Raw genomic sequence first — 15,117 nt, 5'->3', positions numbered from 1 at the left:
CCAATTTTTTTTTTTTAGTGTTGCCAATCAACCTATCCCCAGGTGCATGTCTTTGGAAGTGGGAGGAAGCCGGAGTACCCGGAGGGAACCCACGCATTCACGGGGAGAACATGCAAACTCCACACAGAAAGATCCTCAGCCTGGATTTGAACCCAGGACTGCAGGACCTTCGTACTGTGAGGCAGACGCACTAACCCCTCTGCCACCGTGAAGCCCCAGCTAGTGATTAGCACACCAATTGTCATATAGCAATTAGGGCTCTAGTTTTCAGCTAACATTTAACACTCTCGTTGCCAGCTAGTGATTAGCACGCTAGTTGCCAGCTCATGTTTAGGGTTCTGTCATGTCGTGTTGGTGACGAACCCCAAGATGCAGAGATGACGGCAGGCATTGAGCAGGACAACATAAATACATTTTCAAAAAACAAACCAGGAACTCTTCGACAGAAAACAGGATGCCAGGAACAGGAACTAGAAGACGAGGAACAAAAAAGACTGCAGGCTGCAAACAGCTACCGTTTCAGGTAAAAACGGTCAGAGCTACAAGTCGTAATGATAATAATCCAGCCCAGAGTGGAGGAACAACCAGGTCTAAATAGCAACAGGCTGATTGACACCAGGTGTGGCCCTGTGACATTAAACCACAGCTGAGGGGAAAAAAACACTCGGGGATAAAAGCAGGAAATAAATACAAAATAAGAGTGCTGACAGGAAATAAGGCAAACAGAGGAAAAACTAAAACATGACCAAACTGTCAGGTACAAACCTGACAGGTTCTAGTTTCCAACTAGCAATTAGCCTACTTCTTGTCCCTTATCAGCTGGTGATTACAACACCAGCTAGCAATTAGCAGGCTAGTTGTCAATTCTCAGATAGCAGGGAGTGCAAAAGATGCCAGCTAGCAATGAGCACATTAGTTGATTTAGTTGCCAGCTAATGACAGGTAGCAATTAGCGCTCTAGTTGTTAGCTAGCAATTAACACTCTCGTTGCCAGCTAGCGTTTAGCATTCTAGTAACTGGCTAGTAATTAGGGTGCGAGTTGCCAGCTCGTGTTTAGCATTCTAGTTGCCAGCTAGCAATTACCAGGCCAGTTGTCACTTGTCAGCTAGGGATTTCACCACCACTCTTCAGCTAGCGATTAGCTTGCTTGTGGTCAATTTCTCAGCTAGCAATTAGTGCACAAAATGCCAGCTTGCAATGAGCACATTAGTTTTCACTTGTAAGCCAGCCAGTAGCGATCAAGTTGCCAGCTAGTGATTAGCACACCAGCTGTCAGCTAGCGATTCATGCTCTAGTTGTCAGCTAGAAATGAACACTCGAGTAAACAGCTAGCACTTAGTGTGCTAGTTGCCAACTCGTGTTTAGTGTTCTAGTTACCAGTTAGCAATTAGCCTGATAGTTGGTACTTCTCAGCTAGCGATTAGCATGCTTGGGTTCAACTCCCAGCTAGCGATTAGTGCACAAGATTCCAGCTTGCAATGAGCACATTAATTGTCACTTGTAAGCCAGCCAGTAGCAATCTAGTTGGCAGCTAGTGATTAGCACACCAGTTGTCAGCTAGCGATTATTGCTCTAGTTATCAACAAGCAATTAACCAGCTAGTGTTTAGCGCGCTGATTGATAACTAACGTTTAGCACTGTAGTTGCCAGTTAGCGATTGGCCTGCTGGATCTAACTTCTCCTAGCTAGCGATCGATGCACAAGATGCCCTCAAGCAATGAACATGTTAGTTGTCAGTCGTAAGCTAGCAACTAGCACCCTTCTTTCCAGCTAGCGATTAGGTCTCCAGTTGTTAGCTAGCAATTAGCCGGCTAGTTGTCACTTGCCAGATAGAGAGTATTGTTCATGTTGCCTGTTAGTGATTAGCACACCAGTTGTCGGTTAGCGATTAGCGCTCTAGTCGTAAGCTAGCAAATAACACTCTACTAGCCGGCTAGCGTTTTGCTAACCAGCGAGCGATTATCGTGCCAGTTGCCAGCTCGCGTTTAGCGTTTTCGTTGCCAGCTAGCGATTACAACACAAGTTATCAGCTAGCGATTAGCATGCTAGTTGTCAATTCTCAGCGAGCGATTAATGCACAAGACGCCAGCTAGCAGTGAGCGTGTTAGTTGTCACTAGTCAGTTAGCGATTTGCGCTCTAGTGGACAGCTAGCAACCATAACTGCTAGTTGTCACTTGTCAGCTAGCAATTAACACTCTGGTAGCTCGCTACCAATTAGCGTCCTCGTTACTAGTAAGCGACTAATTATTTCGTTGCCTGCTAGCGATCACCGTAAGCGTTATCAGCTAGCAATTAACAAACTATTTGTTATATGTCAGCTAGCAACTAGCGCACAAGTACTTATTGTTCAATCAATCAATCAATCAAAAAATGTTTACTTTTTAGCCCCAAATCACAAGTGTCTCAAAGGGCTGCACAAGCCATAACAACATCCTTGTTACATCCCCAGTGTGTGTGTGTGTTAATATATATATATATATATATATATATATATATATATATATATGTATATATATATGTATATATATATATATATATATATATATATACATGTATATATATGTATATATATATATATACATATATATATATATATATCATTTTTAATGTATATATATATATACACATATATATATATATATATATATATATAATTTTTAATAGCTATATATATATATATATATATATATATATATATATATATATATATATATATATATATATATATATATATATATCTCTAGCTATTAAAATAATTGGAAAATATATTTTTTTAGTGGTCCAGTCTGATGTGTTGGAGGGGAAAAAAAAGGACATGTTACTATTATTCTTGTTTTTTTATTTTTTGTTGCTAAAAAAAATGAGCTTGATTGTTTAATCTGCGTGCTAAACTTGCAAAGTGTAGTATAAAGAATGGAAATGGCTTGCCTGTTTTTTTTTTTACCCCCTTCAAGTTGAAAAAACACAATAAGAGCAAAACTGAAGCTCATTAAAACTTAAAAAAACAAAACATACAAAATAATAAATAGATAAATAAAAACAATTCCATAGGCTCCAACTCACTTGTGATCCTAATGAGAAAGAGGGGGCGCAGGATATAATTAAGTTGTCATGAAGTCAACTTTAAAAATTAAAAGCGTTCTCAACTTGTGATACCCACGCATACAGCCTTCATAAAAATGACGCAGGTGGTCACCAAAAATATGTAATTTGATTGGTACCAGCCCACAAAGAAATGTGTTTGCCATTATGTACATTAGGTCTTTTTTGGGGCTCTTTTTTATCTTATTTTGAAAGAATCATCACTTCCACCCATGCGTCACAATGTCAGACTTGATTAAAGCCTCCTCCAGCATCAAGTAAGCTAGCGAAATGAGGAAACAAGAACATGATCCCGACTGATTCTGCATTAAGGTGAGTTTATTTGCAGTTATAATATTGGTTTGACAGTATTATCCACCTTATTTCTATTACATTATCATGTTATCCCTTAACCACGGCCATTTTTTTTTTTTTAGCTGTGCATATGCTAACATTAGCCCAGTTCTAACAACACAAGTAAATGTTTGTTGTCGACAGGCTCTGTCAGGTTCCAGTGCATCAGACAACAAAGTTAAGAGTGAGTAAACTAATGTTATTGTTTTTATTGATATTAAACACTTTTTATACTCGTGTGCCATCAAAATAAAGCTGTATTTAATTATACAGCTTCTTTTTTGGCTTATAAAAACTGTTAAAAATATTACAACACTTACACCATTCAACTTAAAATAAATTCCGGACTGCAGCCCGCTACTTTTTTCCTTCGCTTTGTACTCGGCGGCTGATAAAACGGTGCGGCTAATTTATGGTTTGTCTCCGCTGATGGCCATAATGTAAATAGTTTTCATTAAACACTCAAAACGTTGTCCGAGTCCATGGTTCTCGCCCGGAAAAGGGTGGAGTGCCATCTCCGGGTTGGGGAGGAGACCCTGCCCCAAGTGGAGGAGTTCAAGTACCTAGGAGTCTTGTTCACGAGTGAGGGAAGAGTGGATCGTGAGATCGACAGGCGGATCGGTGCGGCGTCTTCAGTAATGCGGACGTTGTACCGATCCGTTGTGGTGAAGAAGGAGCTGAGCCGGAAGGCAAAGCTCTCAATTTACCGGTCGATCTACGTTCCCATCCTCACCTATGGTCATGAGCTTTGGGTCATGACCGAAAGGATAAGATCACGGGTACAAGCGGCCGAAATGAGTTTCCTCCGCCGTGTGGCGGGGCTCTTCCTTAGAGATAGGGTGAGAAGCTCAGCCATCCGGGAGGGACTCAAAGTAAAGCCGCTGCTCCTTCACATCGAGAGGAGCCAGATTAGGTGGTTCGGGCATCTGGTCAGGATGCCACCCGAACGCCTCCCTAGGGAGGTGTTTAGGGCACGTCCAACCGGTAGGAGGCCACGGGGAAGACCCAGGACACGTTGGGAAGACTATGTCTCCCGGCTGGCCTGGGAACGCCTCGGGATCCCCCGGGAAGAGCTAGACGAAGTGGCTGGGGAGAGGGAAGTCTGGGTTTCCCTGCTTAGGCTGTTGCCCCCGCGACCCGACCTCGGATAAGCGGAAGATGATGGATGGATGGATATATATATATATATATATATATATATATATATATATATATATATATATATATATATATTTATTTATATATATATGTGTGTGTCCAGGGTGAACCCCGCCTATCACTCGAATGTAGCTGAGATAGGCTCCTGCACCCCCCAAGACCCAAAAGAGACAAGTGGTAGCAAATGGATAGATGGATGGATATATAATTAATAATTAATATTATTGGATATTAACAGTAAGTGAAGGTTGGGTTCCTACCTTGTTTACTTCCGTGACAACCTCCTTAAATTTTTACCTTTAATCAGAAATATCAAGCAGCTAAAATGTGCCAACTTTGGATAAGTGTCAAGAGTGCTTAGCATTTTTCCCATCATGCATTGCACAGGATTTAAAAATGGGTGTAAATTTAAAATATGTGTTGAACTTGGATGATTTTTTTTTTATGATATCCACAAAGTTTAGTGAGCAGGTTGTGTTATGTTTGACCATGTGAGTTGACCTTTTTTATTAGTTATTTGCACCATGAGTGGGAAAGGTTGTTTAGATTGGACCATATATGCAAGTATTGTGAAATTAGCTCTTAAATGTGCAAAATATCGTGATTAACACAAATTAGTCATGCAGTCGGTAAGTTAGAATTTAGAGTTAGGTTGTGCGTGGGAGATTGCCTAATTTAACCTATTTGGGTTAAAATTCTTTTCAAACCAGTAATTATAGTCTGTAAATAATGTGTTGTTGTTGAGTGTCTGTGTTGTCCAGGCCTCGGCAGAGTAACCGTGTAACACTCTTTCATATCAGTGGTTGGCAGCCGGTGCTAATTGCTTTGTAGATGTCGGAAACAGTGGGAGGCGCTATGCAGGTAAACTTGTGTCTAATGCTTAAACCAAAATTAAACAAAAAGTGAGAGTCCCTAAGAAAAGGCACTGAAGCTTAGGGATGGCTTTGCAGAACGAAACTAAAAGTGAACTGGCTACAAAGTAAAGAAAAACAGAATGCTGGACGACAGCAAAGACTTACTGTGGAGCAAAGACGCCTTCCAGAAAGTACATCTGAACATGACATGACAATCAACAATGTCCCCCCAAAGAAAGATAAAAACAACTGAAATGTTGGTGAATTGTTAAAACAAAGTAAATGCAGGAAATATCGCTCAAAGGAAGACATGAAATTGCGACAGGAAAATAAAAAAAAAGAGAAAACGCCACCAAGATAGGAGCGCAAGACAAGAATTAAAACACTACACACAGGAAAACAGCAAAAAACTCCAAATAAGTCAGGGCGTGATGTGACAGGTGGTGACATTACACCTACTTTGAGACAAGAGCTATAGTGATGCATGCTTGGTTAAGGTTTAAAGTCATATCCAACAATTGCGACGACTTTTTACTGTCAACTGAGTTTCGTTTTTCAATGATTTATGCTGGTGGTGTGCATCCGGATTTTTTCAACGCAAAAAATGTGCCTTTACTCAAAAACGGTTGAAAAACACTGAGTTAGACAACCCTCAGGCCAAATTTCTTATTAAAATTGAGACGTCTCCACACAGTCCTGCGGGCCGAAGTTTGGACACCTCTGCTTTAATACATATCTCCCGTCCAAAGGCAAAACCCAGTAACTCAATTTTGGTCAAAACTGAGCTGATAATAATTTTGGAGTTCCTAGGTGATATGCGATATTGTAATTTGTTCCATAAGTAAGCTGTTACGCGCATGGCAGGACCTAGCAACTACCACATAACCGCGTAGATACAACAGAAAAACCTAGTATCTCAAGGGACCAATCGGAGCTTCTTTGTCAGTCGCCTTATTGTCTTTAATGAGACATTTGCACGAATGGGGGCCGACGGTCAACCTGATTATGTGATATTATGGCACGAGGGGATATTTGGAAGATTGGCCCAGGACGTTGCAAGCACCTTCATTAAACGTATTGTTCTTGATTCATCCCCTTGCATTCTCTTTTGGGCAGATAACTGTGGAGGTCAAAATAAAAACTGGACGCTGTACACGGCTTTTGCCCAATGTGCAAACGCAGAATGGGGCCCACCCGAGATTGTGATAAAATATCTGGAGAAAGGGCACACGTTCATGAGAGCAGATTCAATCCACGGCTCAATCGGCAAGAAAATGAAAGCTCAAGAAAACATCTATACCAGGGGTGCCCATTACGTCGATCGCGAGCTACCAGTCGACCGCAGGGGGTGTGTCAGTCGATCTCAAGCCAGGCTTTTAAAAGAAATAGACCTAAAAATTACTGATCATCAATCTTCACCAAGACGTCACTTAAATGACATTCACGGTACCGGAGGGTCTTGTGAGATGACGCTGGCTGATGCAAGATCATTATTATTAAAAATGACCGAGAGGAAGGCGAGAAACACTTTTTATTTCAACAGACTCTCGCGCCGCACCTTCCGTCAAAACTCTAAAGGCCGACTGCACATTTCCTATCTTCACAATAAAAGCCCTGCTTCATGCTGCCTGCGCTAACTAAATACAGAGTCTCGGAAAACTGGCGTGCACAAGCGATCCCTCAGAAAGCTGGCGTGCACATCACTTGTGCACGCCAGCTTTCTGAGACTCTTATTTTGTTAGCGCAGGCAGCATGAAGCAGGGCTTTTATTGTGAAGATAGGAAATGTGCAGTCGGCCTTTAGAGTTTTGACGGAAGGGACGGCGTGAAAGTCTGTTGAAATAAAAAGTGTTTCTCGCCTTCCTCTCTGTCATTTTTTCATAATAATGAACTGGCAGCAGCCAGCGTCATCTCACAAGACCCTCGGGTGCCGTGAATGTCAATCAAGCAAGCTACGGAATTTGCCGCCAATGTTTTTCTTGTAAAGTGTATGGAAGCTGGATGAATTAGATGCCAAAAACCAACCACTTTCATGTGGTATTGTACAAAAAGGACAACTTTTTTTCTCCTCCATTTGAAAATGTGGGCGTTATCATCATTACTGTCTGATTCCAATCAATGCAAGTCATCAGAATCAGGTAATACACCAACTTATATTCTTGTCTTTGTGAAAGAAAGACATCTATATGTGTTACACATGCTTGTATTATCATTAAACACATTTAACTTGTTTACAAAAATGTCTCTTTCATAAATAAATAAATACAAATGATATATATAAATGAGGTAGATCCCCTCGAGTTGGTCAATTGAAAAGTAGCTCGCCTGCAGAAAAAGTGTGGGCACCCCTGATCTATACATTTGATGACTTTGTAAATCTTTGTAAGACAGCATCAAGATAGATTGGTTTTCCTTTGTTTTCTTAAAATCAGCTAGAAGTGAGTGACTAGGTTTTGTCTTTGGACGGGAGATATGGAGTTTTACTTGCCTTCGTAGTACGTAGATTATTTTTAGTATGGAATTCACTCAACACTGGTCCATGAAGCCCTGGGTAACTGTGACTACACTACAATAAATGCACGGTGTCTGAATATAAAACTCCTTGTTATAAACTGTCTTGTAGACGTTGTATTTAACGACGTGGCCATCGAAAGCCCAGGGACAAAACACACGGCAGCCCAAAAAAACAACTCTTTAAAGCGACGTAATGGCTGGCTTTTCCAAGCCGGTCGACTCCTCATCTCACGATACCGACTAATGATGCCGCTCGCTCGTCAAATAGGCGCACTTTTGCACCGCGCGCGCGAGTCATGGTAATGCACATCCTTTGCAGGGCACTTTCAACTCCATCTTTTTTTTCTATGTCTGCTTAAGAAGCGTTTGGCTTTTGATGTTGACATACGGCGAGAGCGATGCATGTTGGGTAACACAGGGAAGCAACACGGGCCAAATCAGCTTCATAAGTATTACACACTATGAAATAGTCGTATTTTCGAAATTAGTCCTCAATTGCTTCCTTCTTTGTTGTGTTGTGCGTGTTGACACTGTGGCTCGGAGCATGTCACATCCCAGCTCAATTGGAGTTAATTAACAGCCTGCTGCAAGTGAACTAATACACAAGTATCAGATGCAGAGCACTGCCAGAGGCAGATGCTTTTTTTTTTTTTTTTTTTTGATGACCAGGGATGAAAAGGCTTTTTTCCAGCTCATGAATTCATAAATTTTGCGCTTTAAACGGCTGGTGATGATTATTTAATTTCTTGTTTTTGATTTGCAAATGTGGCATTCTGCAAAAATAATTGCTTTTCCTGCAATGCATCACACCGCCTTCAGACATACTGATTCTCATTGTGCGCGCCACACAGAGGAGGGGACACGCTGAAATGTGGACGCCATGACAAAAGAAAAGAGGAGCTTGTATAAATATCCGTTGGAGTTGTTGGGAAGGAATCGCACAAAAGTACCGTCTTGCGTCCCAGCTCTGTCCCTTCGTGTGAAAAGGAATATGTAAATATTAGTAAATACAGCATCCACTGCAGCACGTTGAGTAAATCTCCTGTGAGTCCAAACATTGGGCAAAATGTAAACCGCTTCACAAATTGTCCTCAAGTGAACAGGAAAACCTTCTGCTGAGACGCGAGTGTCCAAAGTGCGGCCCACGGCTTGTTTTTTTTATCCACCCACGGCCCATTCTAAAGACACAGTAAACACACCCCGAATTAGAATATTACACACACAAACTAGAAAATGCATTTTCGGGAGAAATTTGTTGTAGATACTGAAATACAGAAGACAATCTTAAATGCTATCGTAAACATGCTGACATTTCCAGTACCATGCTATAAGACTATTAAAGGGGAACATTTACACAATTTCAGAAGGGTTAAAACCAATAAAAATCAGTTCCCTGTGGCTTATTTTATTTTTCGAAGTTTTTTTCAAAATTTTACCCGTCCCGGAATATCCCAAAAAAAGGCTTTAAAGTGCCTGATTTTCGCTATCTGCGAAGCCACTGTCCATTTTCCTGTGACGCCATCCAGTGATACCAATACAAACAAACATGGCGGATACCACAGCAAGATATAGCGACATCAGCACGGATTCAGACTCGGATTTCAGCGGCTTAAACCATTCAACAGATTACGCATATATTGAAACGGATGGTTGGAGTATGGAGGCAGATAGCGAAAACGAAATTGAGGAAGAAACTGAAACTATCGAGCGAATAGCTATTGACGCTATTCGGCCATGTCTGCCTTAGCATTGCCGGTAAAATGTGCGTACCAAATGATCGGGACTTTCGCATTGACACTGGAGCAACTTTAATTCGTCGATTGGTAAGTGTTTGTTTAGCATTAAATGTGGGTGGAAGGAAACGCTGAATGCAAATACAACTACAAATGTACATACAGCTAACCTAAATAGCATGTTAGCATCAATTAGCATCAATTAGCTGGCAGTCATGCCGCGACCAAATATGTCTGATTAGCACATAAGTCAATAACATCAACAAAACTCACCTTTGTGATTTCGTTGACTTTATCGTTGGAAATGCATCTGCTTTGAGTGTCGCAGGGTATCCATTCATCTCTGTGCCATGTCTGTCGTAGCATCGCCGGTAAAATGTGCAAATCAAACAAGGGACTTTCTCTTGACACTGGAGCAACTTAAATCCGTCGATTGGTAAGTGTTTGTTTGGCATTAAATATGGATGGAGGGAAAGGCTGGATGCAAATATAGCTACAAATGAAGCATAACGATGCAATATGTACATACAGCTAGCCTAAATAGCATGTTAGCATCGATTAGCATGCGGTGCTAATCGATGCACATTCTACGTAAAACAACTTGAATCCGTCCCTGATCGTGTTGCTACACCCTCCGACAACACACCGACGAGGCATGATGTCTCCAAGGTACCGGAAAACAGTCGATAAAAAGGAAAATAACAGAGCTGATTTGACTTGCTGTGTGTAATGTGTTTGAGAAAATGGCCTTGACTACCTAGGTGACGTCATGTTTTGACGTCATCGCTCCGAGAGCAAATAATAGAAAGGCGTTTAGTTCGCCAAAATTCACTCATTTAGAGTTCGGATATTGGTTAAAAAAATATATGGTCTTTTTTCTGCAACATCAAGGTATATATTGACTCTTACATAGGTCTGGTGATAATGTTCCCCTTTAAAGGCCTACTGAAATGAGATTGTCTTATTTAAACGGGGATAGCAGGTCCATTCTATGTGTCATACTTGATCATTTCGCAATATTGCCATATTTTTCCTGAAAGGATTTAGTAGAGAACATCGACGATAAAGTTCGGAACTTTTGGTCGCTAATAAAAAAGCCTTGCCTTTACCGGAAGTCGCAGACGATGACGTCACCGGTGTGAGGGCTCCTCACGTCCTCACATTGTTTAAAATGGGAGCTTCCAACAAAAAGAGCTATTCGGACCGAGAAAACGACAATTTCTCCATTAATTTGAGCGAGGATGAAAGATTTGGGGATGATGATATTGATAGCGAATGACTAGAAAAAAAATATATATATATATAAAATAAAGTAAAAAAAAAAAAAAGCAGATTGCATTGTGAGCGATTCAGATGTTTTTAGACACATTTACTACGATAATTCTGGGAAATCCCTTATCTTTCTATTGTGTTGTTAGTGTTTTAGTGAGATTAAATAGTACCTGATAGTCGGAGGGGTGTGTCCACGGGTGTCTTGACACCAGTCTCTGAGGGAATTAGTCACGGCAGCAGCAGCACGACAGAAGTTCCGCTGATCTCCGGTAAGAGGCGACTTTTTACCACAATTTTCTCACCGAAACCTGCCGCTTGACAAATGGTCGGGATCCATGTTCGTTTGACCGCTCTAATCCATAGTAAAGCTTCACCTCCGGGAATTTTAAACAAGGAAACCTTGTGTGTTTGTGTGGCTAAAGGCTAAAGCTTCCCAACTCCATCTTTCTACTTTGTCTTCTCCATTATTAATTGAACAAATTGCAAAAGATTCAGCAACACAGATGTCCAAAATACTGTATAATTGCGCGATGAGAAGAGATGACTTTTAGCCGCTAGTGGTGCTGCGCTAATATGTCCCCTCCAACTCGAGACGTCACGCGCACAAGTCATCATACGCGTCATCATTCCGCGATGTTTTCAACAAGAAACTACGGGGAAATTTAAAATTGTAATTTAGTCAAATAAACCGGCCGTATTAGCATGTGTTGCTATGTTAATATTTCATCATTGATATATAAACTATCAGACTGCGTGGTCGGTAGTAGTGGGTTTTAGTAGGCCTTTACGCGTATGCATGAGAAATTAGCTAAAATAAAAGTTAGCATGTGTCAAGCACCAGGCTGAATGGATCTGAGGCGTTTGGCGGAAAAATTGGCAAAACAAAGTTAGCATGTTAATGTTAGCATTCTAACATTAGCATGGGTCAAGTGCCAAGTTATACAACGCTCAAGCGTTTGGATGCAAAATTAGCTTAAATAAATGTTAGCATGTTGATGTTAGCATGCTAACAGTTAGCATGTGTCAAGCACCAAGTTATATGATGCTGAGGTTTGGATACAAAATCGGGAGACAAAAAAGTTGGCATGTTGATGTTAGTGTTAGGCTAAGTTCAAGAGTGGACCCTGAGATGCAGAGAATGGAGGCAAGTATGCGAAAAAAAATGAAAATATTTAATAAGTCCAAAATGGTAACAAAGGGTGATGGGGCAAAAGTGCACACCATGGAAAATTTAACAAAAGTAGTCTCTTTCAGAGGTTGGCGGAGTAAAGGCCAGGACGCACACAGCGTGGCAAAGATAGTTCTCTCAAAACAAGGTGGCTAGGAAACAAAAACACAACAAGGTCAAGATTAACAGGAATATGGGAAGCCAACATACCAGGGAAACTGAATCATTGTTGCACATGTCAGAGTGGGCATCAGGAACAATAACCGTCAGGAACCAGCTGGCGGAGACGCGCTTAAATGCTACCGGGAAGTGATTTGCAGCAGGTGTGCCTCGTTGGGGACAAAAAGACTGGGGAAAGAAACTGACAAACCAATAGAGAAGGCAGGGGGAAGACAACAAACACAACAGTTAGCATGCTAACAGTTTGCATGTGTCAATTACCAAGTTATTTGACGTGGAGGCGTTCGGCTGCCAAATTAGCTAAGAATGTTAGCTTGGTAATGTTAGCATGCTAACAGTTAGAATGTGTCAAGCACCAAGTTATATGGTGCTAAGTTGTTTGGATACAAAATTGGGAGAAAAAAAAGTTTGCATGTTGATGTTAGCATGCTAACAGTTAGCATGTGTCAAGTAAGTGGATTATATTTATATAGCACTTTTCTCTAATGACTCAAAGCGCTTTACATAGTGAAACCCAATATCTAAGTTACATTTAAACTAGTGTGGGTGGCACTGGGAGCAGGTGGGTAAAGTGTCTTGCCCGAGGACACAACGGCAGTGACTAGGATGGCGGAAGTGGGAATCGAACCTGCAACCCCCAAGTTGCTGGCACGGCCACTCTACCAACCGAGCTATACCGTCCCACAAGTATCAAGTTATATGACGCTGAGGTGGTCGGCTGAAAAAGCAGCTAACAAAAAGTTAGCATGTTAATGTTAGCATTCTAAGTTAGCATGTGTCAAGTACCAAAGACTATCAATTTGGGACCCATTACCTCCCTGCTTGGCACTCAGCATCAAGGGTTGGAATTGGGGGTTAAATTACCAAAAAGAATTCCCGGGCATGGCCACAACTGCAGCTCACTGCTCCCCTCACCTACCAGGGGCTGATCAAGGGAGATGGGTCAAATGCAAAGGATAATTTCACCACACCTAGTGTGTGTGTGATAATAATTGGTACTTTTTTTTTTTACTTTACCAAGAAAGATGACGCTGAGGCATTCGACTGCAAAATTAGCTAAAAAAATGTGGGCATGCTAACAGTTAGCATATGTCAAGTACCAAGTTATGTGATTCGGGGGCATTTGGCAGTAAAATTAGCTAAAAAAGTTAGGTTGTTAACTTTAGCATGCTAACAGTTAGCATTTGTCAAGTACCAAGTTATACAACGCTGGGGGGTTCGGCTGAAAATTTTGCAAAAAATGTTAACTTGTTAATGTTAGCATGCTAGTAATTAGAATGTATCAAGTACAAAGTTATTTGACACTAAGGCGTTTGGCTGCAAAATTAACACAAAAAAAAAGTTGGCATGTTAAAGTTATCATGCTAACAGTTAGCATGTGTCAAGTACCAAGTGACATGATGCTGAGGCGTTCGGATGCAAAATTAACCACAAAAAACTTGCATGCTAATGTTAGCATGCTAACAGTTAGCAGGTGTCAAGCACTAAGTTATATGATGCTGAGGCATTCAGCTGTAAAATTAGCTAAAATAAAAAGTTTGTATGTTAATCTTAGCATTCTAACAATTAGCATGTGTCAAGTACTAAGTGACATGACGCTGAGGCATTCGGCTGCAAAATTAGCTAATAAAAAAAAATGTTGGCATGCTAACAGTTAGCACGTATCAAGTAAAGCAGTCCTCACTTTTTCTTAATGCAGCCCTTGCTGTAAAAAGTTTGGACCCTTAAGACCTCCGTGTGCAAGCTTCTTGCTTCCAAGGGAAACCTCAAAAGGTCGCAGTCTGACTCAAGTGCGAAAAAGATGTCAAATAAGTGTCAGCAGAATATTCATGTTTACGGCTGCTGTTGCTTGTATTGCAGAAGCACTTGGTCAGTTCCAGGGTGGAAGTCAAATATTTGTAATGGACCACATGAACAGTCCAGGCTGCACTCGTTTCCATGTCTTGTCGGGAAATAAATACGCAAAGAAATAACTAAACAAGCCGGCTTTTAATATGGTTGAACATTTAGCAGTGACATGTTTGTATAATCCCGCGAGCAGGCTGTCAAAATAAGCAGCTCCTAAGCGGAGGCAGTGCTTATATTTCTGCAAGTGTTTTTTCAGGAGACTTTAGGAGGATTTATTGTATACATCAGGATGTAGCGATGCGAACATTCCACATCAGTTATCGTGACCAAAATTATTAGTTATCATTATCACAGGTTTCACTGTGGCAGAGGGGTTAGTGCGTCTGCCTCACAATACGAAAGTCTTGAGTAGTCTGGGGTTCAATCCCGGGCTCGGGATCTTTCTGTGTGGAGTTTGCATGTCCTCCCCGTGAATGCGTGGGTTGCCTCCTCCCGCCTCCAAAGACATGCACCTGGGGATAGGTTGATTGGCAACACTAAATTGGCCCTAGTGTGTGAATGTGAGTGTGAATGTTGTCTGTCTATCTGTGTTGGCCCTGCGATGAGGTGGCGACTTGTCCAGGGTGTAGGCCGCCTTCCGCCCGATTCTAGCTGCGATAGGCACCAGTGCCCCCCGCAAGCCCAAAGGGAATAAGTGGTACGAAATGGATGGATGGATGGATTATTATCACAGGGTTGTAGAGAATTCTCAAAAAATACTTATACACACTGAAATCTTCGAACCAGGTTTCATACATACACATATATCTATATATCATTGGCATTTAAGTCTCACCTTAAAACTCATCTGTATACTCTAGCCTTTAAATAGACCTCCTTTTTAGACCAGTTGAACTGCCGCTTCTTTTCTTTCTCCTATGTCCCCCCCTCCCTTGTGGAGGGGGTCCGGTCCGAT

This window comes from Nerophis ophidion, linkage group LG01 (assembly GCF_033978795.1).
Source record: "Nerophis ophidion isolate RoL-2023_Sa linkage group LG01, RoL_Noph_v1.0, whole genome shotgun sequence".
NCBI lineage: Eukaryota > Metazoa > Chordata > Actinopteri > Syngnathiformes > Syngnathidae > Nerophis > Nerophis ophidion.
This window is presented reverse-complemented; position numbering follows the sequence as displayed.